The sequence below is a fragment of the Macrobrachium rosenbergii genome, unplaced genomic scaffold, assembly GCF_040412425.1.
Source record: "Macrobrachium rosenbergii isolate ZJJX-2024 unplaced genomic scaffold, ASM4041242v1 171, whole genome shotgun sequence".
NCBI classification, from domain to species: Eukaryota; Metazoa; Arthropoda; class Malacostraca; order Decapoda; family Palaemonidae; genus Macrobrachium; species Macrobrachium rosenbergii.
Window position 1 is genome coordinate 2,440,040 of NW_027100729.1, and position 24,209 is coordinate 2,464,248.

Sequence of the window (24,209 nt, forward strand, 5' to 3'; positions counted from 1 at the left end):
TGGTGAGGCAGAGGCGGGGGAAGTAGCTTAGTTGAGCGGTTAGACCGTAGAGAACTCTCTTTCCCAGAGAAAAGAGAGAGAACTTGATCTAGTACACCCTCAACAAGCGAGGACCAAGGCAAGCAAAGAGAAGTCTTGGGCTCCTTCTTGGGAACCCAGTATCCTTCTAGGAGTGATGATGGCCAGTGGACGCAGCCATTGCCCCTTCCCCGAGATCATGTTGACATATCAACATAACGATCTCAGCAAAGGTCCTTTGCATCTCAGGAGAATCTATATATTGGGGAAGAGGACTCTCAAGTCCTTACAAGACACAGTCCTCCCTTGATACTCGCCCTGCAGGTGGGAGAAACTCACCAGAGCCCCCTGTTCTCTGCTCAATCACTTGGGCATATGAACAGGTAGGTCTGGGTGATTGCCAACCCGTGTTGGCGATGGCTTCTCAGGTCTAGTAGGGTCCCTCATCGCACGAACATGGAGGGGAGCTGTCCCGTGGAGAGGGAAGAGGCCCGCACGAACGCACACGAAGGCACTCGTTCAGTGATCGAACACATTCACGTGAACATGAGTGGGAGCCGGCCGGGGGGGAAGCAGTTGCGTACTGGGTGTGAGCATACCCCACCCTCTCAAAGTGTTCCAACCGTACCCAGGACCGGAGTCTCATGGAAAGGGGATGGTTGTAAGGGAGGCCTCCTAGAAGAGGCTCACAGCGAGTTGACCCTTGAATCAACTTCACTCTCATGGGACCCTATCCACGTACTTGGACAAGTAGTGGTAGGGGGAGGGGAAGCACCTGCATGCTTCGATCCCTTCCTATCTCAAGTGCCTGAACCAGAATATGATGATGACACCACGTTACAGGTTGGGGTAGCTTGAGGTCTTGTGGAAACCTGAGCACCCTGAGCTACGCTTGTATTCTTGGAGGTTCAAGTACTCACTTCCACAGGACACGAAAGTCCCGCAAGAGACCCCCTCTGCTCAAGTGTCCAAGGAGACTCAAGTAGAGTCAGGCACAGCGCTTCACTAGGAGACGGGTCCGAGCATAAGTGTCCGGTGCTTGGACCTTCCTGGAGGTCCACACACACTCAGCTCCGAGTCGACGGGTTTCATGGAGACTCACAACCAGGGTTGCCAGATGGGAAAAATCTCCTACGGCCAAATTATTTTTATATGACGGCCAAACTGGCCAAATCAACTATGGTTTACGGCCAAAATACGGCCAAATATTATTTTTTTTTTATTACACTAACTACTATCATTAGCCTATTATTATTAGTAATGCAGATGTAAGTATGTAGTATAAAAGGCTATTAATTAGATATGCATGAGTAGCAGGCCTAAATCAGGTATTAATCCTTCACTTCTTTGCCATGAATTTACATTTATCTATTGTCATTACTCTCATGCAGTTAGTATCACATTGTATGCATTCAAACACACAAACAAGTATGAGCATAAATTAATTAAATGCATATGTGTATTTTTTTATGGGCATGTGAAAAGAGAGAGAGAGAGAGAGAGAGAGAGAGAGAGAGAGAGAGAGAGAGAGAGAGAGAGAGAGAGAGAGAGAGATCGCATATTACTAGTATTGTATTTTTGAGTAGGCTAATCCCGTATAGCCTACAGTCGTTTATTCTTAAGGTTATTTATTGAAAGAAGTCTTCTTACCTTCCGTTTATTTATAAGGAATTAAGACAGGTGTAGTTATAATGAATTACAATTACTTAGTAAATAGCCTATCACAAAGATATGAAACAATTTCAGTTCTTTTATTTAATACTTCTTATATTTCTAATAATTCCATTCCCTGTCTTTAACTGTTCATTCTTTACTGTTTTACATTATATTAGCAATGATTACAACATATTTCTAACTAGAGATTATTCATTAGTTCATATTCAGAATTGCAAGGATATCGGCTGCATTTTCGCCCTCTGACTCTTCCCTCTCATACATATTTACCGAATTGAAAAGCTCTAGCATGTTTTGATTTACTTTAAAGTCCTTGCAACATTTCCCTTGAAACTGGAGATGAGTACGGATTCTAAGGATCGCCTCCAACATTGCTGTACTCATTCGATTTCGTAGTTTTGTCTTAACGCAAGTAACAGAGGAAAAGATTCTTTCAACAACAGCATTACTTATGGGTGTTGTGAGGCAAGCCATTGCATAATTCCTAATTCTTTGAAAGGCTGGTTCCCAGTTGAATTTTTGTACCCTAAGACCCCGGACTAAAGGAACCGATTCCTTTGGAATCTCACCATTAAAAACAGACTCTTCTGCCCATGGCAAATGCAATATTTTCCTGTATTGCTGCTCTATGCCATCCTCATTATCTTTTCTTAAGTGGGGCAATGGAAGATCTTTAAAAGACACACGGTCAGTTTGGCTCAATACCTTGCTAGGAGAGAATGCACTGAGGCCTTGGAATATTGCTGTTGATGCTGGGAGCCTATTTTCCACTTGTTTTAAGGCCTCAAAAAGGAAACTTGAACATCGGTGCCTAATCTCATCTGCAATTTTTACCACTTCATTTGAGTTATTTTCTAATTCTATGTATGTATTCAGTTCCTTGGTGAATTTAGCACCATAGTCGATATCCTTTGTTGGTAAAAATTCTCCTCTTGTTAAGTACTCTATATTGTAGAGTTTTATGAATCAAAAGTAATTCTTTTACCAAGCCTTCGATCACCATCGGTAGCTTGAAAAAGAGCATTAAGTCTTTCAAAATCTGTCACGATTGGTGACACAAAATGAAAGTATAAGAGATTTACTTTATCTCTTAACATATTAAAGATTTCCCTTGCTTTATAGCGACAGGATGCATCTGCATTTGGTAAAGCAACTGAAAAATATGCCTTCAACTCTTCCCAGTTTACAAGAATATTATATATGATTTTTCGTGTATTTGAGAGTTTTTGAAATGGAAGGGGTTGTCCTTTTCTTTCTTCATTTGCATCCATAACCTTAAACAGATCCTTGAAAGCTTCTCTTCGTATGACACTCTTACTAAACCATTTAGGAACTTCATGTAACAAATATCCTAAGTTAGAGGGTAATTTGTCAAATGCCTTTTCCACGCAAAGTGCGAGGGAGTGACAGACACACTTGTTGAGTTGACAGTTAGGTGATTTCTCTCTTACCCTAGACCAAACAGAATTGTGTTCACCTATCATTGCTGAAGCCCCATCACTCCCAAACCCAACACAGTTAGACCATTCAAGCCCCATATTTTCCAGGGTATTGTTCAAAGTCACAAATAATTCATGACCAGTTGCTCCAACAACGGGTGCGAGGCCTCCGAACTCGGTCACAATAGTAGACTTTGATTCACTGTAATACCTAATTACAATACACAAATGTTTATCAGTAGCTACATCTGTGCTTTCATCAATAAGTACGCAAAATTTCTTCCCTGTACATCATCTTTAAATTCTTGGAATAGTGCTGGAGAAACGACTTTTGAAATTATTTTGCTGCATTTAGTACGATGAATCTGAATGTTTTCTAATATACTACCTTTACCATTTCTTTTTATTACTTCCCCCACATGAGCCACACTAGCTATTGTGCAATGGCAAGCAAAGGAAACTGCAAGTTCTATTTCAACACGCTTTTTTTCATCGTCTTTTTTATTTAAGACTTTCACTGGCAATGTCTGGGACATTGCTGAAGCATTCACCCTGCTCATGTGCCCTTTGGTTTTTTCATGATCAGCAAGTCGAGAAGCCTTTGGAGCAATAGTAGTCTTACATAGTTTACAATAAGCATCTTCACTACCTTCACTTGCTCTTTTTAACCACACAAATTTCTCTTCCCATGATTTATTGTATTTCCTCCCACTATCATAACTTCCTTTCCACTTAGGTTTACTTAATGACATAATGGTAATTAATCACCAATCACAGCACTATTTTTTATAAAGTCTCCTTTTTGGCTGTTTAAAACGTCAGGTTCAAATTCACACTGATGCTCAAGTTAAGCTAGAAATGTATCTAAATCGATGCATTTCTTTATTTAGTACTAAACGCCGCACTTGTCTTGTACTGTGTGTGTCTGTCAGTAAGCAACATAGCCTGTAGGTTACGTTGCTGTTACATCACTTATCTAGTACTGAACAAGTAGTAAACATACACTTGTACTGTATGTGTCTGTCAATAGGCAACATAGCCAGTAGGTTACGTGGTTGTTACATCACTATACTGTCATTTCATTTGATATTTTACTGATTAGAAATAAAAATTAGATATAACATATGAAAGATAAATGATATTACATGAAATGTAATCATTTTGAAAACAATACGGCCAAAATTCGGCCAAATTGTTTGGCCGTCGATGGCTAATAATTTACGGCCAGAGAGTTTTCCATACGGCCAAATTTGACAAATTTGGCCGCAAAAACGGCCAGATGGCAACCCTGCTCACAACACGGCCCCCGAGTCTGAAGACTGGGGAGAGCCAGTGAGAGATCCCTGTGTCTCCCTCGGGGAAAGAGAGACCCCTTCCAAAGACCCAGTGCAGGACTTCTTCTGGGAGGGAGACTCGGCCTCCTTCTTCCTCTACTTGTGGGCTTTGGAAGAGGGAGGGGAGGAGGCAGCAACAGACAAAGACAAAGATGATGTCTTCCTAGTCCTCTTCTTCGATTTTGCCTTCTTTTACTTTGCCTTCTTCAGGAGTGCGTGGAGGATCTGTTCCGCGGTCGGCAGGGGGTTCTGACACAGAAACTCAGGGAGCAGGAACAGACACCACAAAGTGGACGCAGCATAGAGGCCACTGCAGGGATAGTCACAGTTGGGTGGAAAGACACACTTAGAGGCATCAGGTAATTGGTGGTCATGGTTACTGTAGATGTAGTGACCGCCGTGGCAGAGTGAGTCACTGGAGGGAGAGCAGGAGCTTGGGCAACTCAAAGGTGACTGAGGATGCCTCGAACTGAGGGAACTCCCTGGATGCCAAGAGATTGCCAGGTCTCGCAGAGTTCATCCTCCTCCATGCCTGAAAACAAAGTCAGGTGATGGGGGGGAGTAGCCTCCATTCATGGTGAGGGGGATTCCTTCCCCCCCACCCCGAGTGAACGGAGACCACCCAATGATGATCTCTGCCCAACAAAGCGAACGAAGACGACGAAGGGGAAACATCTCCAGAAAGAGAAGTAGCAAAGCGAGGAAGATTCGCTGGCGGGAGGAATGTATCTAAAGGATTAGCCACCAAGGGAGTCATCGGGAGCGTGTTACCCTCAGAGGACGACTTGGGGGGGGGCTTCTTCTGATACTGTGTTTCATCCTCAACAAAAATTTCAACCACTGCTCTGGACTCCAGGAATGGCACTTTTCACATACAGAACTAGGATTATACTCATACCCTCTGCAAAGAGTATGAGGATCAATTTCAAAAGCCGAGCAATAATGGCTACAGACTTTGCCAGCGGTACCTGGGCATTTTCTCTTCCTTACTGCCTTACGCTCGGGCTCAGATGATTAATGGGTTTGCTGCATCTTCGTAAATGCACAAATTCACACAAGATCAAGAATAAAAGAGAATAATCCCACCACGAAAGAGCGATGTTTGGCTAAGCAAAGTGAAGCAAACGGCAAGCAGGGCAGAGGGCAGAGGCAGCACATCCACACCATGCCATGGCCGAAGGGAAAGCGACACTCTACCAACTGAGCAGGCAAGACTCTCACCCGGTTACCCAGTAGTTAACTACCGAACCAATTTATTAAAAGTTTAACGTCCGTGTCCAGCTTCACTAAAGGTAATTCCTATGATAAAGACTGAGGATTTGTATAATGTGCAGGAACAATATGTGTGTGATGTTAACAAAAATGTCAGTCAGTACATCATGAATAACACAGACTGGGTCTTGAACAATGCATTTGTGTCATTAAGTGACTACAGATTCAATATTGCTTATATTGACTACATAAAATTTAGGGACACTCTCTCTTACTGCAAATACTTTACTTTTATATCACTTACCTAGAGTATATTATTGAGGAAAATCTGCATGACACTGAAGAAAACATGTTTTTTTTTCCAGATTATCAGCGATCATCCATAACAATAGAGGTTATCTGTAGCAAAGAGATGTGATCTCCATTAGCACATAAAAGTTTTCTATACACAATGAGACTGTACACTAAGCATTTGCAGATTCAATGCAACTGTGAGACTAATGCAGTGCAAAACGTGTGGAAAAATGTCATTTTTCCCATTCCTGTCTTCTGTGTCCCTGTATGAACCTGCAAACACAAGTTCTGTACAGGTTAAATTTTAGTGCTGTTAATGTTCCAGGTATTTCCACATTAATTTAACTAAAAATATGACATTTTTATGATAAAATAAGATTTTACATATACTCACCAAGTAATTACATGGGTAACAGTTTCTATTAATCAGCAGCTAAAATTTTAAATCTTGCGTAGCGATTCTTTTGCTTTGGTGTGGGTAACTGACCCTGCCCACTTTCAGGAAAGAGAGGAACAACTGAGCAGAGAACTTCAATTTGTTTATGCTTAATGTCCATGTGAGGGAGGGGAGGCAGGTGGGCTCCCACTCTGTAATTATTTGGTAAGCACTGTATATATAAAATCTTATTTTATCATAAAAACGTCACTTTTATATAAGTAACTTACCAAGTAATTACATAGCTGATTCCCACACTGACAGGAGGTGGGATGCATGGACGATTCTACCCCCAAAAACATTAGTAAATAAGAACAAAATAAACTCTGCTAGCATTACCAAAATGCTTTTGTTTCCTTACCTGGTAAGAGAGCTTCAGCAGGAAGTTACTTGACCCACAGAGACGTGGTGGTATGGCCAAGGATTGTCTACTACATAAGTGGGAACTCCACAGCGAAGGACACCTCTGAGCGCTGAGAAAGAACAAAATTTTGCCCCTGCCCAGGGTGCAGTACCATCATAGAAGTAGATAAAACATCACTGTTACCTACACCATAAAATTAAAATACCACCACCCAACCACTAAAAACTGGTGGGTATCCAAGCACAAAGTACCCGTAGGTTCCCCCAGAGTGCAACACTACGATTGAAGGTTTTGTTGGCTCAGCTGACCTGCCAACACACTCAGTTTGCCTTGGACAAATCTGGTCATTAACTTTTTACGATTCTGGTCCACCCAGAGGAGGAGGTCCCTCACTGCTTAACAGAGGGAAAAAGAACGAGTTCTTCCTTGTTTGCTTATATAGGCCAGGGCCGTCATATTGAATGAGTGGACTGCTACCGTCCTCCCAAACACCTTCGAAGAAAAAACTACTGGACCCAAGTGGATTGCTTTTAATTCCTTGACATTTATATGCCATAACATCTGATCCCTTGACGATGTCTCAGAGATTTCCTTGTCCCCTATGAGGGCTCCCAAGCCCAGATCTAATGCGTTGGCATAGAAGTCTAGGTCTGGGCTCTGAGGGAACAGGGACTTCCCTTCCAGCAACCTGTCTCTTGACTTCCACCAAAGTAGGTGCTTCTTGAGCTCGTGTCACTGGGAACATGAAGGAGTCTGGATGTCTTTTCCTGTCCAACTTGTCTCTTAAGAAAAATTGGAACAATCTATGTAACCTCCCCAGGCAGACAAACTGTTCTATGGAGGCCAACGTCCCGAGGAGGCTCATCCAACTGTTCGCTGAACATGTCTGTAGACGAAGAATTTCGTCTATCTTTTATAGACAAGACTCGACTTTTTCCGGATAGGGGAAAGGCTTGAAAAAGATGAGAATTGAGTCATTCCCAAATAAATTTATCTCCTGTGAAGGAGTAATCTGCAACTTCTCATGATTTATTAGTAAGTCAAGTCTTGGGCAAGAAGTAATGTCTTCTGAGGGTCCTCTGTACACTGTTCCTTCGAAGTGGAGCGAAGGATCCAATCGTCCAAATAGAACGCTATGTTGATTCCCATCAGGTGGAGCCAACCTGCCAGGGGAGCAAGAATATGTGTGAAGATTTGAGGGGCCATCAATAGTCCGAAGCAAAAGGCACAGAACTGGAACACCTGGTCCTGAAAAACAAATCTCAGATATTTTTGACAGTCTGGGTGTAATGAGAAGTGGAAGTAAGCATCCTGCAGGTCTACCAAGACAGTCCAGTCTCTCTGCCGAATGGACGCAAGGATGAGTTGACTCCATTCTGAATTTGGACTTTTGAATGAAGACATTCAGGGAGCTCACATCCATGACCCTTCTCCATCCTCCTAATGACTTTGGGACTATGAAAAGCTGATTGTAGAACCCTTCCGAACTTACATCTGGGACTACTTCTATCGCCTTCGTCTCGAGGAGGGATGAAACTTCCTTTGCGAGGGTCAAAAATCTCTTACAACTCAGAGTAGGCAGTTAAGGCGATAGGCATCTTGACTAAGGGAGGTCTTTCTTGCTTCATTTCTCCCAATACTGAAAAAGTCTGGTACCTACTGGAGCATGGAGGACATTTGATTCGCTTTCTAGAGGAGAGTTTAGATGAGGACTTCTTGATAGTCCGTGACTGGAACCATATGTTTGGTCTCAATCTTGAAGAGGATCTTTGCCTACCTCCACAAAAGGGATAGGGCTGCAGAGGAGATGATGACTTGAAACTAACAGCAGGAGTATCCTTAATGTGCCTCGACGATTTCACTAGCAGATCATGAGTGGATTTCTTCTGTAATTCGAAAGAAATTTCGTTAACCTCCAAATGAGGAAACAAACTGTCTCAGGAAAGGGGAGAAAAAAGAAGTGCAGACCTCTGAATTAAAGTGACTCCCTTAGAGGTGTATGAGCACCATAACTCCCTCTTCTTCAACACTCCCATAGCATAGAGAGAAGCTAACTCCTGCGCTCCATCTCTTATACCCTTGTCTACACATTAAAGGACCCTGAGGATATCACCCGAAAAATCCGCAGGCAAGGCAGAGTATTCTTGAACCTATGTGCAAAGGCGCCTACTGACCACTCTGAGAAACTAACAATCTCGAAGACCTTCACTAGATTCTTCATCACACGGTCCAGTTCCGACGAGGAGAACATTACTTTGGCTGCAGACAAGGCCAACTTAAGGACAGAGTATATGAGGCCAGAGAAGTCCCCTTGGAAGGAAGCAGCCACACCCAAGGAAGGCACTTCTCCAGTTGCATAATAAGAATACCTCCTCTTTAAAAGACAAGAAGGAGGGTAACTGAAGTTGAACTTTCCTTGTTCCCTCATCCAAGGGCCATGTTTCAACCTTGCTAGGAGTCTTCCTGGCCTAAGTGGAGAGTACCATATTAGGTAGTCTCCAAGTCTCGACAGGTTTGAGGGTTTCTTCAAAAGACCTAAGATATCATCTAGGCGTCGCTGGATGGGTGCAAGAGAAGGATCCTAACCTGTAGCTATAGAAGCTTGCTGTAAGGGGGTTGACAGCACAAACTCTGACCTGGAAGTCAAGAGCTTGGCAGAATGTCCATGAACATTCGTATGAGTGGGCTCAAATGGGTGCTGAGAAGCTACTGAACACTCGGGCGTTCGGGAGCAACTGGGTGCTCCAGAGCCACTTGCAGTTCGGGTGCAGCTGGACGCTTGTCAGTCAAAGGGAGCTCAGGAGCAAATGGGCGCCCTTAGGTGACTGAACAATTGGCAGTCACTATGCGCTTTGGCGCCAGCAGGTGCTCGCCCACCACTGGTCGATCGGGAGCCAAAGGAGGTTCGTTCGCGGATGCACACACTGGTGCTAATGAGCGCTTATGCTTGGAGACAGCTTCCGGCACTAACACTTGACTTTCTCCCTCTGAATGTACTTGAGAAAACCTCTCTGGACCGTTCCAGAAACTACACAAAGGGACAGACTCCTTGAATTTTTTCTCTGGCACCTGAGGGGTGTGAGACACATCTGCAGCAGACCTTTTCAATAGTCTTGATTTATCGCTGTTGCACCACTGGTGCCTCTGCTCAGGGCTGGAAGCCACCAAACTAGAGAAAAGATTGTGTACATTCTGGAAGATGCCTTTCCACTGGCTGTCTGTCTCCACCTGAAAACTGGTGCCAGGTGCGACTGAGGGACCGACTACCTGCGGGCAGACCCCACTGACCTCCCTTGGGCTTACAGTATAGCTTCTCTCGGGTGTGGGGGAGTATGCCAGTGACCTTCGCCTAGGAGAATCCGCAGGCTGAGTATCCAGCTCCTCCACTAACGCTGCACTTTCACTAGCCACATTCTTATTCTCCATAAAGGATCCAACAGGCATAACTGTTTGTGTCACCTTATTGACTAACATATTGAACTTGTGATCGAACTTATACTCAAGGATGGCTGCAGCATTGGGTTCGGGGGTAGGGGAGCTGGGCAAGGGATCAATTGGAATAGAGGCCGGACTAGTGAAGGGGCCAAAGCAGAAACAGGTAAATCAACAGAAGATTTAGCCGAATCCTGACTAACTAAACTTTTGTCATTCCTAGCAGTCGCCTATCTCTTTCTGCCTTTCTCTAACTTAGTTTGTAAAGTCCCCGCTCAACAGGTTTTCTATGGTGAACCTCCCGTTTTCTACGGTGCCTTTCCCACAAGCCTAGGTCATGCTAAACAGCCACATTTTATCTATGTAAATACGTATCTATTACTGATTTATTTATGCCTGTTTACTTTGTACATGTATCAGAGTATTATTGTGTCAATTCTTGTAATCTAACTTTTCATGTTATTTGTATTTATCTGTCCTGTGTCACATTGAGAACAATTGACCTCGGGTCACCTGTATCCTATTGTGTGCCTTTGTTTGACGTCCGCATGCCACTTTATAAGCGGCTTGCTTTCCCAATAAACCAGCAGTACATGTCCACCTGCTCACTATTTCGCACCTCTTATAGTGGTGACCCCGGAGTGGTTCTCGGAGCCATTAGCGGACTCATACGGCGACATAAACTTGGCTCCATGAACTACCCCACGCCTCTAACGGACTAAAAACGGCGCTTTTACAGAGCGCTCGGGTATGCTGACTCTTGTCAGCAGATCACCAGCGTCATTAGCAGACCCACACGGCGTGCTCCCAAGTGCGTATTGACACAAGTAATCCACTCCAAGTAAGAGGGCAATAGTGAGTATGGACGCAGACATTCCCTCTCACATCCAAATAACCGCGAACTTCACGGACTCACACATTTCCCTTGCGCACAACCCACCCGCGCCCTCCCCCATGCCAAGGCTCATGCGCTCCTACATGCTGGTACCCACTCCGCGCGAGCTGCCCGTCCTGACAGAACAAACAAGGTCCGCCCTCGCCATAAAGCTGCCGCCCTTCACTCACAGCAACCCGTCATCATAGGTCTGCAGGGTCAAGGGGCAGTTCGGGCTGGCGGAACTTACCGACGAGGTGCTACAGGCAGACACAGATCAACGCCCTCTCGGAAGAGGTCTACAGGAAACTCATCCCGTGGGTGTCTGCCGCACATCGTGTCACCAATCAAAAACTGAAAGCCTCTCTCGTCGAGACCTGCTCACTGCCGGTCTCCGAGAGGGCTGCCTGCACCCTTGGCCTTGTGAACAACCCTCGACATGACCAGAACCTCCTGGAGACTTGGGGCGTGATCCAGAACCTCCTCACCCTTCCCGAGACTGATGGCAGTGGCAGGCAGTCGGAGATAAGCCTGTCAAGGGAGATCTTCCTCCGTCAGCTCCTCCCCGAGGTTCGGACCCAGATCCTCGAGCCTTATACAGTGCCGCTCAGGGACCTGATCAGGATGGCGCAGCAGCTGACGGACTCCACAAGGGCAGCGAAGCGGGCATCCATGCCCGCACACCCCATCAGCTCCCTCCAGCCGGAGGAAAGCTCGGAGGAGGAGATAAGCGCCATCACCAGGCGACAGCCAACCTACCATCACAAGAAGCATCCACCGGGGCCTTGCTACTACCACCAGCGGTACGGCAAGGACGCCCAGAACTGCCAAAGCCCCCCTGCTCTTTCGCCCATCCAAAAAACGGGGGAGGAGGCAGTCAAAAGAACAGGCTGCCTTTCAGCAGAGGAATCCAGGAGCCCAAAACCAGTAGGTTTTTATGTCCGCAACACCATCTCTGGCAGGATGATGCTGGTCGACACTGGGGCCATACGATCAGTGTTCCCGTCATCCAGAGAGGACCGCAAACGCCCGTCGGACCCGGCTGCCTCCCTGACTGCCGCCAACGGGTCCCCCATCCTCTCCTATGGCACCAGGCTCCTGTCGATCTCCATCCTTGGCCAGAGGTACAATTGGAACTTCATAGTTGCGGACGTGAGGACCCCACTCTTGGGCACGGACTTCCTCGCCCACTTCGGTCTGGCAGTCGTCGTCGGTCGCAAGCGCCTGTTGGATACCGACTCCTGCCAGTCCCTCCCCCTGGCGACTGTCCTCAGCGCGCCTGCCATCTACTCCGTCGCCCCGCACCACTACGCCCAGCTGTGAAGGAGTTCCCCAACGTCTTCAAGCTCAAACTGCGCCAGGTGCCCGGGGCCCCTGCAAAGCACGGAATCTACCACCACATTAAAACAAAGGGGCCCCCCAGCGCACGCAAAGTTCCGAAGGCTCCCCACTCGGCGCCTTCAGGAGGCCAAGGATGCTTTCGCTGAGATGGAGCGTATGGGCATATGGAGGAAGACCTCCAGCCCGTGGGCCTCTTCCCTCCACATGGTGCAGAAACCGGATGGCTCCTGGAGACCCTGCGGCGACTACAGGCGGCTCAACCTCGCAACTGAACCAGACCATTAGCCCCTTCCAAACATGCAGGATCTCACGGCTTCCTTTCACAGGGCCAAAATATTTTCTAAACAAGACCTTTTGAAGTCATACTTTCAGGTACCAGTTGCTCCAGAGGACATCTCCAAAACCACCATCATCACGCTCTTCGGGTCCTACGTCTTCGTCTTCTCCAGCTTTGGCCTGATGAACGCGGGGGCAACCTTCCAAAGACTAATGGACAGCATCCTGTTATGTAGATGACATTCTAATTTTTTCTAGATCCCCCAAAGAACACCTGCGGCACATCCGAAAGGTCCTGCAGTGCCTGCAGGAGAACGGCCTCATCATCAGGTTCGATAAATGCACCTTCGGTGTCAAAAGAATTGACTTTCCTGGCCACAAAATATCCCCGGGGGGCGTCCGTCCACTCGCATCGAAGGTTGCAGCCGTTACCAGGTTCCCCGCCCCTACCTCCGTCAATGCCATACAAGAATTCCTCAGGATGGTCAACTACTACAGGAGGTTCATCCCCAGGGTCGCACACACCATGGCTCCCCTGACAGAGATCCTGAAGGGCCACCCGAAGACCTTAGTTTGGGGAGCCGACCAGCAACAGGCCTTTTCCCTGACGAAGGCCACCCTCGCCACGGCAACCACCTTGGCCTACCAGGACCCCAACGCCCCCCTCCAGCTGACGACGGACGCCAGCAACGTTGCCTGTGGGACTGTCCCGGAGCAGGTCGTCACCGGAGCCCCCCAGCCCATCTCCTTCAGCAGGAAGTTCAGCCCCACGGAGTCCTGCTACAGCACCTTCGACAGGGAACTTTGCACAGTGTATCGGGCAGTATGTCACTTCAAGTTCCTCCTGGAGGGTACGCCCTTCACAGTCTGGACGGACCACCAGCCGCTGGTCCACGCCTTCACAAAGCAGGGGGACACATGGTCTTCCAGGCAGCAGCGGCATCTCGTGGCATCGCGGAGTTCACCTCCACAATCAAGTACCTCCCTGGCAAGAAAAACCCTGTAGCGGACACCCTCTCGAGGCTCGAGCTCAATGCAGTGCAGCTCCGGATCGACTATGAGGACCTCGCCCAGGAGCAGACCACTGACCCAGAGGTTCCAGCCTTCCGCATTGCCATCACGTCGCTCAAGTGGAAGGACATGCCCCTCGCCCCTGGGGGCCAACACTGCTGAGCGACGTAAGCACTGGCCAACCCGGCCCCCTGGTACCCGCCGCCGTCTGGTGTTCAACGTCATCCACGGGCTGTCCCACCCCTCTGGCAGGACGATGGCCAAGCTGTTGGCAGAGAAGTTTGTCTGGCACGATATGCGGAAGGACGCAACAGCCTGGGTGAGACAGTGCATCCGGTGCCAGATAAGCAAAGTGGGGCGGCACACCGAGACGGGGGTGGGCAAGTTTCCCCAGACGGAAAGGCGGTTCGGTTACATCCATGTAGACGTGGTAGGCCCCCTTCGCCCATCAGGCGTGGCCAGATATCTCCTGACAATCGTCGACCGCTCCACCAGGTGGCCTGAAGTGACGCCCATGCCAGAAGCCACCACCAGTGCGTGCGCCGAGGCCTTCCTCTCCAGCTGGATCAGCTGGTTCGGTGTCCTGGACCACATAACCACCAACAGGGGTCCTGCTTTCCTGTCCGAGCTGTGGTCCACCCTGGCATGCCTGCTGGGGACCTCTCACCAAACCACCACTGCCTACAACCCCGTGGCCAATGGATTGGTGGAAAGATTCCACAGGTCCCTAAAGGCGTCCCTCATGGCCCGCTGCACCACCGAGGATTGGAAGTACAAGCTGCCTTGGGTCCTCCTCAGGCTGAGGACTGCCCCCAAAGCCAACGGCAACCTGTCTGCAGCAGAGAAAGTCTACGGGGAGCCCCTCATAGTCCTGGGTGAACTCATCATGGGAGATCGCCACAACCTGTCAGTCCAGAGGCTCCGTGACACGGTCGGGAAGTTCGCCCCCTGCCAGCAGACGTATACCGATAGGACGACACCTTTCGCGCCTTCCGGCCTGTCCTCCACCACCCACATCTTCGTCAGTGACGACACCGTCCACCCGCACTTAACCAGGCCCTACAGGGGCCTTTCCGTGTGCTGGAGCGGAACACCAAAGCATTCCGGCTGGCCATGCACGGGAAGAACAACTGGGTGTCTATTGACCACCTCAAGCCCACCCTGTTGGAGGAAGTCGTCGACGATATCACGCAGTGCCCTCCGCAGGGACCGTCGCCCCCGCAGCCAGCCCAACCCAAAAGAAAGTCGCGTGGCCACCCCTGGAAGCACCCAGACAGTGCCACAGTCAGCCGCTCCCACCCACACCGCACCTCCAGCTGACTTCGCGGAGCCGCAGCACTCTCCAGCGGCCCAGCAGATACATGGTTTGATCAGACATTACCCATGTCTGGCGGGGGGGGGGGGGGAGTATTGTAAAGTCCCCGCTCAACGGGTTTTCTATGGTGAACCTCCCGTTTTCTATGGTGCCTTTCCTACAAGCCTGGGTCACGCTAAACAGCCACATTTTATCTTTGTAAATAAGTATCTATTACTGATTTATTTATGCCTGTTTACTTTGTGCATGTATCAGAGTATTATTGTGTCAGTTCTTGTAATTTAACTTTTCATGTTATTTGCATTTATCTGTCCTGTGTCACGTTAAGAACAATTGACCTCGGGTCACCTGTATCCTACTGTATGCCTTTGTATGACGTCCACACGCCACTTTATAAGCAGCCTGCTTTCCCAATAAACCAGCAGTACATGTCCACCTGCTCATTATTTCGCACCTCTTATAAGTTAAGTGAGAACTTAAAATCTTCCATTTCTTAAGATCCCAATCACTACATTCAGCACAAGTCAAAACAGATGAACATAAACATACTTGACCCCTGCAAGTAGTACACTTCGAATGGGAATCATTTCACTGAAGGTAATCTCATATTGTAGCCTTCGCTGCAGTAACGAATACTACTCAAACTTGTGCCGGACATCGCTGGTGAATACAAGTCGAAAAGTTAAGTAAAGAACAGTCAAATAAAGTCACAACCAGGTAACGAGAGTTGTTTTCAATAAAAACCTAAATATCTAAGTTGCCGAGAGGCTACTGAAAGCAAAAATACTTCACCAATTTAGATCGTCAGCCATAAATAAGTAAAGAGATAATTTGAAATCCTACTGCTGCTCACAACCGTCGTTGTAAGCCGGCAGAAACAAATTGAAGTTCTCTGCTCAGTTGTTCCTCTTTCCCAAAAGTGGGCAGGGTGAGTTACCTACACCAAAACAAAACAACTGCTACTGTGGATTTCAAATTTTGGCTGCCGACTAATAGAAACTGTTAGCTATGTAATTACTTGGTAAGTTACTTATATAAAAATGTCATTTTAAAATTTGCTAATTTCATGTAAACATTACAAAATAAAAATGTATTGTAGAACTAGTCTAAAGCTTGATTTGCAACAGTTTACATATACACCAAAAAAAGAAGGTACAATAATTCTGTAATGTCTATGGGAGAGATATAAGTAGCATTCTAAGTTTAGTTACAATGGACTACAAAACCAAAACTTGTCCATTCACAACTATTATCATTTAATTGTTTAACCAGACCACTTAGTCAAAATGTTTGACTCTCATGGGACTAGTCTAAAAGATTCATCTGTTTCCAAAACTTGACATTTGCTGTTGAAATTTTGACATTCACATAAAAGATGTCCAACTGTCAGTGTTGACCTGCTTTCTTTTCATACAAAGATTGGGTCACCTGGACCATTCAAGTATACACGGGTCATAGACAGGGGGCAAATTTGATGAGACTAAACGACTTTGCAAACTTTTTTTTATACAAAAACAATTCAACCAGGGATTGGATCTGCTTTTTGTTGTCAGGTTCAATATTCCATAAGCCCTGACATTCAAGATACTGTAATAGGTCTATGTGATGTTAAATGACCACTAACCGAAATGGTTATGTCTGACTTGGTTACACAAATTGCATATTGCACATTCCGTTTTGGAGGTAGCTAAAACTAATTCAGAACAAACTGCAGCATTATAAAAGGCTAATTATTTCTGTGTACTGTCTCTCTGAGGGTAGACGTTTAGGCCAAATTATAGTACATCCTTGTAACACACTGTGCAAAAATATTCTTCTTGAATTTACTGCCCTACACTTACACAGATACCTCTGCCCACCTGTCATTTATATATATGATCCATTTTTCTCTGCATTTTTCCAGAAATTATATGATACCAGTAGGGAATTACAACTGCTGTTATAACTACCTGGAGAGCACTGGAAGCACAAGAGTACTGTTTACTCAACAAAGCTTACTTCAGTCATACACTAATACAGAGAACATCACTTCCATACAGTTGCACCTCACTCTTAAAGGACACAAGATTAACTGGAAAATGTCACTCAAAGGTCTCTGCTGGCAGTGATTCTCTTTATATATAGACACCATACTATTATTATCAGGGGTGTCCTTGTCCTGGGGAAGAGAACCCTTGAGTCCTTCCAGGGCACAGTTTTCCCAATCTACTCTCCCTGCAGGAGGGAGAACCTCAGCAGACCCCTGGGATCCTTCCTGCACTACGTGGGCATACGATCTGGCCGATCTGAGAACTGAGCCAGGAACATAAGCCTTTGTAGTTGACCTCCAGGGAGACGACTCACCAGAGTTCCGCCTGTCCGACTCACACCACCTAGGGGAAGCCCAGGAGGTTGAGAGGACAGGTGAGGAGGATTGTGCACTCCCGATGGTCTTGCTGGTGGAACCAGCAGGAGCAGCGGGCCAAGAGTGGTCACCAACCCACGGTGATGTTGGCAACTCAGGGTCGAGGAGAATGCTTTTGCCTCAGCGAAGCGTTGTCCCGAGGAGAGCGGAGCGGTTCACACGAGTCAAGCCGGTCGCTCGACTCCACCAAGCCAGGCTGGCCGCAAGAATGTGGCTGGGGACTAGGCAGAGTCGAGCGGGCGGCTGGCTGGCGAGAACTTGCACTGTCCTCTAGACACGCCCCAGACTTCTTCGAGGCCAAAACCTCTAGGGAAGACTGAGCAGGGGACCTCTTCTCCGTCTTGCCAGATATCCGAACTCAAGAGACCGGTGCACCTTCCTGTGAACCATGCTTGACACTCAAAGAAGTGCTAGCAGGAAGATTCAGAGCACCTGCTTGCCTGGACTCTTTCTCCTGTCTTGTGCCTGAGTCGGCATGGAGAGAGGTCTCTCTGGGTACTTGGCGCAGCTCGCTAACGAGTGTCCTACACATCGCTGGCCTTAGAAGCGGACTTCTTCGGCACAGCAGCGCGAGTGCAAACTTTGGTTTGCACGCCCTCGGCTTCAGACACAACTGACCCAGGGGTCAGCGAATTGGTTCCCTGGCCCGTGGGCCGAGAAGAGCCGACGAGAGATCCCACTGCCTTCCCTGTGGAAGGAGGCAGTCCCTTAGAAGTATGAGGGCGAGATTTCTTAGTGGGGGAAGATACAGGCTTCTTCTTCTTTGGCTAGCGAGCCTTGAAAGAAGAAGAAGAGGTTGCAGACAACGAGGACGACGAAGTTGACGACACCTTCCTAGACCTCTTCTTCGACTTCTTCTTCATCTTCTTCTTCAGGATGGCGGTCAGGTCCCCATCCAGGAGGGAACAGCAGAAGACGCAGGAGCAGCCAGGGGAGCCAGGGAGGTGGGTGCAACCAGGGTAGCGGAGACGTCGGTGATCTGGCCAGCAGCTACCGGAGTAGGTGGAGCAGCACGGGAGCCAGGGAAGCCAGGCTTCGGTGCATGGGTAGAGGGCACGGGTGGAGCAAGAGCTGAAGTCAGTCCGGGCCGAGATTCAGTAAATCCAGGAGCTGGAACTGGAGTCGGGAATGAGGATGGGTTGGCAACAGCAGGGACAGCAGGATCAGGCACAGAAATATAGGGTACCGATGACGTGACCATACTGGAGGGGCCAGGTAGAGGTAGCGGAGCCAGGAAGCCAGGAGGCAGTGGCACAGCATGGAGTGCGTCGGGAGCGGCTGATACCTGGGTGCGCAGGTGGGCAGCCACCGTCACAGGCATCTTGGCAAACGACGTCATGGTGACGGTTGACGTGGTGGAAGTGGTAGCTGCGTGGGTTGTCACAGGAGCTCCAGACAGATATGAGACCAGGCCCTCAAATAGTGGAACACCAGGAAGACTTAAGTGCAGCCAGCTATATGTAAGGTCAGAGACCTGGCCACTGAGAGACGCCTCCACTGCCAAACCTGAAGGTAAAGTCGGGTCAAAAGAGGAAGCCTCTATTCACTCCGGGGGGAAAAAATTCATCCGTGGAGCAAGGAGAGACCCCAGAGAGGATGTCCCGATTGTCCGCTCCCCCACAGCCTTCCACACCTGACATAGTGAGTGAAGAAGGGGAGGGGGAGTCCTCACCCTAAGGAGAGGCAGCAAAAAGGGGAAGCTTGACGGGAGGGAGAAACGATCCTGATGGGTTAGCCACCAAGGGAGTTGTCGGGGGCGTAAAACCCTCAGACAACACCTTGGCGGGCTTCCTTTCATACTGTCTCCTCCCCTCAAACTTCGCCCACCGCTCAGCAGACCAGGAACAACACTCAGGGCATGGAGTGTTATGAGAAAGCACATGTCCTCTGCAGGTGGAGCAAAAGGGAGTGTGGGTCCACATCTACATGTGAGCGGAAGCTACTGCACTTCTTCCCTCCCACTCCAGGACAGACACGCTGGGGGAAGGAGGGCTTATGGGTTCATCAACACTCATAATGGATAAGCAAAGGAAAAACAAGAAAGATCTCATTGGGAAAAACAGTCTGCAGCGCACGACGGCCGAAAGCAAATTGGAATGTTTACATACAGGCAGGTGGTATTCCCACCTTCCGGACGGTAGTTAACTGCCTAACCACCTTGTTCAAGAGTTTAACGGCCATGTCAAGCTTCACTCTAAGTAATTCCTCATGTAGAGGCCCGATGGTTTGTATATTGTGTCAGAACAATTAGCAGTTAGTAGGAGCACAGCAAGACATCGTCTCTTGATGATGGCTGAAGAAAAAGTGTTTAGCGTCGTCCAGTGAATGAAAGGAATGGAATGGAATATGGGATTCAGGCCAAAGGCCAAGCAAGCTTTCGGACCTCTGACGAGGTCATTCAGTGCTGAAAGGGAAACCAAGAGGAATAAAGTGGCCTCAGAGATGTAGCAGGAGGAAAATCTTTTGCAGTTGAAGAAGAAGCACTATGAAACAACTGTCAGGAGAGAGTTGAGTACAGTAAGATGGGAGAGAATATGAATGGAGGTACTGAACAGTAAAAGGAATGGAAGAGGTTATAGCAGCTAGGGGCCAAAGTAATACCTACAGTGCACTGTGTGAGGTACACTGATGGCACCACCCAGCTACAAGGGATGGTAGGTAAGTGAGGGGTCCTAGACCACTAGTTACTAGACATTGTTACCAAGTTTCAACAACTGATTCCATCTAGCTCTAAAGATTACTCCGACATAAAAGGCGATGGTTTGGATTCCAGTAGGAACAAATTATAATTACAGTACTGTGTACTTGTCCTTCATAATTTTAACCAACCTGACGTAAAGCTGTGATGCCAATGCTTAGTTAACTTATTTAGCATTTCACCAATGTTTGGAATAACTCTTGATTTTTAACCTGGCAAGTTTAGTTTCTGCCTGGTCATGCTAGCAATGATCTAATCTAAAATGTATAAGTTTCCAAACACCACTGATAGCGAGTTAATAAGGACACCAGTCACTACCCTGTGGCACTTTATATTAATGCACCTGTCTATCAATATATCATCCTTATCATTTTTGAAGAAATGTCAACAGTGTTTGGCTTTGCAATAGTTCAAACTATTACTCTCTTCTGTAACATAATTACTAGGATAGGCTAGGTCAAAGAGGTACTGTACTTCTTTCCAACCATGTGTCTTTGTAAGGCAACTGAACATTTGTGCATCTGTTGAATTGAGAAGAATGTTCTTCTCTATCAATAATACAACAAATTATTATCAAATGAAATGTTTGGGAAGTTCTCTCCTAAAGTATCCTTTATGTTTCCTTTTGTCACCATTTTTGGGCAGCCTACTGCATTTCATTCTGATTGTTCTGTGTATCATATTTTTCTTGCTGTTTTAAAGCCACTGCATAAACTGAAGGGTGAATTCATGTTTATTAAAACACTCCTTTCATGTCTTACAAAGTAATTTCACTGGTTCCCACATCTGTCATATTACAAGTGCCATAAACTACACTGGCATCACAATGTTCTGTTCTTGACAAGTTGATTTAGTTATACAACTCTGGCAAAAACTTCCAAGTACTGTATCCTATTTTTTACCTTATCAGTAAATAGGCTTTTATGCATTTTCCAAATGCCATTATCATGATAGTTTTCCACATGATTTTTACTAATCTACCATACTGCGACACAATTGTTTTGTTACTAGCCTACTGTAGCTTCCCTATTTCCAATACATGGGACTTTCTAGTGGAAATCCAAACCTTTAGGGTCAGGTTAGGTTGGTAGGGCAGACTCGGCACCCCAGGTCTGCATCAAACACATTATGGAAACCCTGTAATTTATTAAAAATTACAGCATAAAAATTACATTGAAGCAGCCGGACGCAGTTTTACATGAAAAATTGCCCAGAGTGAAAAAAAAAACTCATTTACAACCATTTTGTTTATTTTCTAAGGAGTTTCGAGACATTTAGGTTTGCTTAGTGACCTAGTTTGAACAAGTTCAGACTTTTAGGTTTTTCAGCTTACATAATGATTTCCTTTTGCTAGGTTTTCTCCTTGTTCACTTCTAAAATCCTAATCTGACACAGTCATGCCATGGGACATAATGACTGCACAACAGGCCATGCACAAACAAGCATCTGCAATGAAACTGGAAGTCTAACCTGTCAAAATCCTGCCAGGTGGTGACCGAAATATTTACAGCTTTTTTTGTTCAAGTCCCTGTCTTTTGTTTAAGTTTATATTTACTGTCTTTTGTCTTTTGTTTATACTGACATTCATCCCCAAGGGGCTGGCACAAAATGCACCATCCATTTTGCACACAAACTGATAATTAACAAACCAAAGGGGCTTGGTAGTAGTCTTCAATTTTACCCTAATTCTGAATAGGAGCCATTTTTATGACAACCAGTCTTCAAATGCCAAAGCCTCTCCTATACCCTCAAGCCTAGCCTACCCTCAAAGGCCCGGGTAGGCTCAAATTCACCTTGGCAAAGAAACGGGAAAGAAAATTGGTCAAAATCAAAACCATAAACTTAAATAAAACCAGTTCAATGAAACAAACATTAATACATAGGGGCAATAATGACTCCTAGCCTAACCCAACCTGGATTGGAGCCTAACTTAGCCCAAGAGACCTGGACAGGCTTCCATTTGCTTAACCAGAGAAAACTGAAAAGCAAATTGGTCAAAATGCAACCCAGAATCTCCAATAAAATCAGTTACATAAAATAATAAAGCTAATACTGACTCCAAGCCCAGCCTGACCTAATCTAGCCTTACAGAGGCCTGGTTATGCTTTCCATACCATTGAAACAACCAATCCCAGAGCACATGCAACCCTTAGGCAGCGACTCAAAAGCCAAACCACAATCTAAATAACCTAAATAAGTCTGAATCAATTAAATAAGGCTTAAATAACGCCTATGCAACGTTGGCCATCGTAACCTTAATTTAACCATACTTAACTTAAAATCTCGAATTTAACACAATTTTATTTACTCAAAATCAACTTTAATCACTGACTGACCTCAGTTGACCTTCAGCGTTATTTGAATACGATTTAAATAACGGAAACAACGGTTTCACTCTATTAAATAACGCTTCAACAGCACTGAGATCGTAACCTTTGCCTTCAAGAGAAGGGAAATGCCTCACTTAATTCGACCATATTTAAATGGAAAACTCAATTTTAACATTATTTTAAACTCGCACATTTAACCTCAATCATGAACTTACCTCGGCTGACCTTCAATTCGATCATTCAGTCAATATTTCCGGTCGCAATTGATTGATTTCTCCGACATTCCTTGGCGCCGCAATTGCACGACGAAGTTTGTTTACATCGAGGGTCACTCGGCCACTTTCCACCCAAGAGGATTAGGTCCCTTATTTGAGGCAATTTGGGCTAAAAATTACGTTTTTTAACATTTTAAATTCATGAAAAGGTAATAAATGTTAGCAGCTTACGTTATTTTAATATTAAAACGAGTTTTTGTACTTATAAATGTAATTAGTGAAGCATTTTTCGGCGATTTACTTATTTTCTACCGTACTCGATAACTAAGTAACAGCAAGTGTATCGCTAATATTGTAGATTATTTTACTTATTTATGGGTTAATAATGACGTATTTTAACATGATACATTGATAAAAAGTAATAAATTCAATTCAATCATATTATTTTAATTGTAAATCGAGCTATTTTACTGATAAATATAATTAATAAGGCATTCTCGGTGTAACCTATAGGTCTCTTATTTTAGGTAATTATGGGTTAAAATTCCGCATTTTAACATTTCAAACTAAGAATGTAATAAGTATAATTTATATATATTATTTTAACATTAATCTGATTTATTTTACTGTAAAATATTATTAATTAAGTAGTAATCCTACGGTTGAGGTTTCCAAATTACCTGCATTACCTAAAGTCATCACACAGATGGGTGTCGTTCTACAGATCCAAAATGTCACTGATATAAGAAAGCGCAACACTGTGTTGCCCCGGAGACTTGGAAAGCAACTGCAGACTGTATAAACTTCATGAACTGTGAATGCGACCAGTATTGACAGTCGTTGTTGTATTAAACTGACAGACATGTTGCCTCTTTATCAACCCCCTGCATTTTGTTTAGCAATAATGACCAAAAAGATGGCATGGGCTGCCTGACTTGATCTTAATGGTGGCAAATACAATGAAAAGTGTATAAAGACTTTTCATAATTACAGCACTGATTTTCCCATGTATTAATGTTCTATATATAATGTATAATGCCTTAACAAGTTTAACTGGGAGTAAAATAAGATTTCATGGAATGGAATATAAAACTGAGGCCAAAGATCAAGCGCTGGGACCTATGATGAGGTCATTCAGCGCTGAGAGGGAGATTGAGAGGCACAGAAAGGTCTGAAAGGTTGAGTAACAAAAGGAAAAAAGACTTTTGCAGTTGAAGAAGCACTGTGAAACAATTGTCAGGAGAAAGAGGGTTGAGGAAAGTAAAGTGGAAGAAAGAGAATATGAAAAGTGGCCCAGTCAAAGGAACGAAAGGGGTCACAGCAGCTAGGGGTCATGGAATGGAGGCTGCAAAGTAATGCCTACAGTGTACCGCATGAGGTGCACTGGTGGTGCTACCCCCATACAGGAGGAGGCTGGAGACAAATGGAGATTTGTAAAGATGAAGTAATTTCAAAGAGGCTCTTTTGTCATGCAGCATTAGAGGTGATGATCATAATGATATGTAAGGATATGAAGGTCACAAGTTATGTTCAAACCACACC

General features: G+C 45.9%; 2 protein-coding genes and 1 long non-coding RNA gene across 3 annotated transcripts in view; 1 reads left to right on the forward strand and 2 right to left on the reverse strand.

Annotated features, from left to right (window-relative positions):
• LOC136838168 (uncharacterized) overlaps positions 1–24,209 on the forward strand; it is an 864,161-nt gene that overhangs the window by 405,340 nt on the left and 434,612 nt on the right. The gene's annotated exons all lie outside the window — the stretch shown is intronic.
• LOC136838146 (zinc finger protein 845-like) overlaps positions 1–24,209 on the reverse strand; it is an 83,589-nt gene that overhangs the window by 16,118 nt on the left and 43,262 nt on the right. The gene's annotated exons all lie outside the window — the stretch shown is intronic.
• LOC136838196 (uncharacterized) lies at positions 1,225–22,838 on the reverse strand. Its single transcript, XR_010852889.1, has 2 exons — positions 22,668–22,838; positions 1,225–6,076 (listed from the first exon to the last, which is right to left on the reverse strand). It is a non-coding gene; the product is annotated as an uncharacterized lncRNA (long non-coding RNA).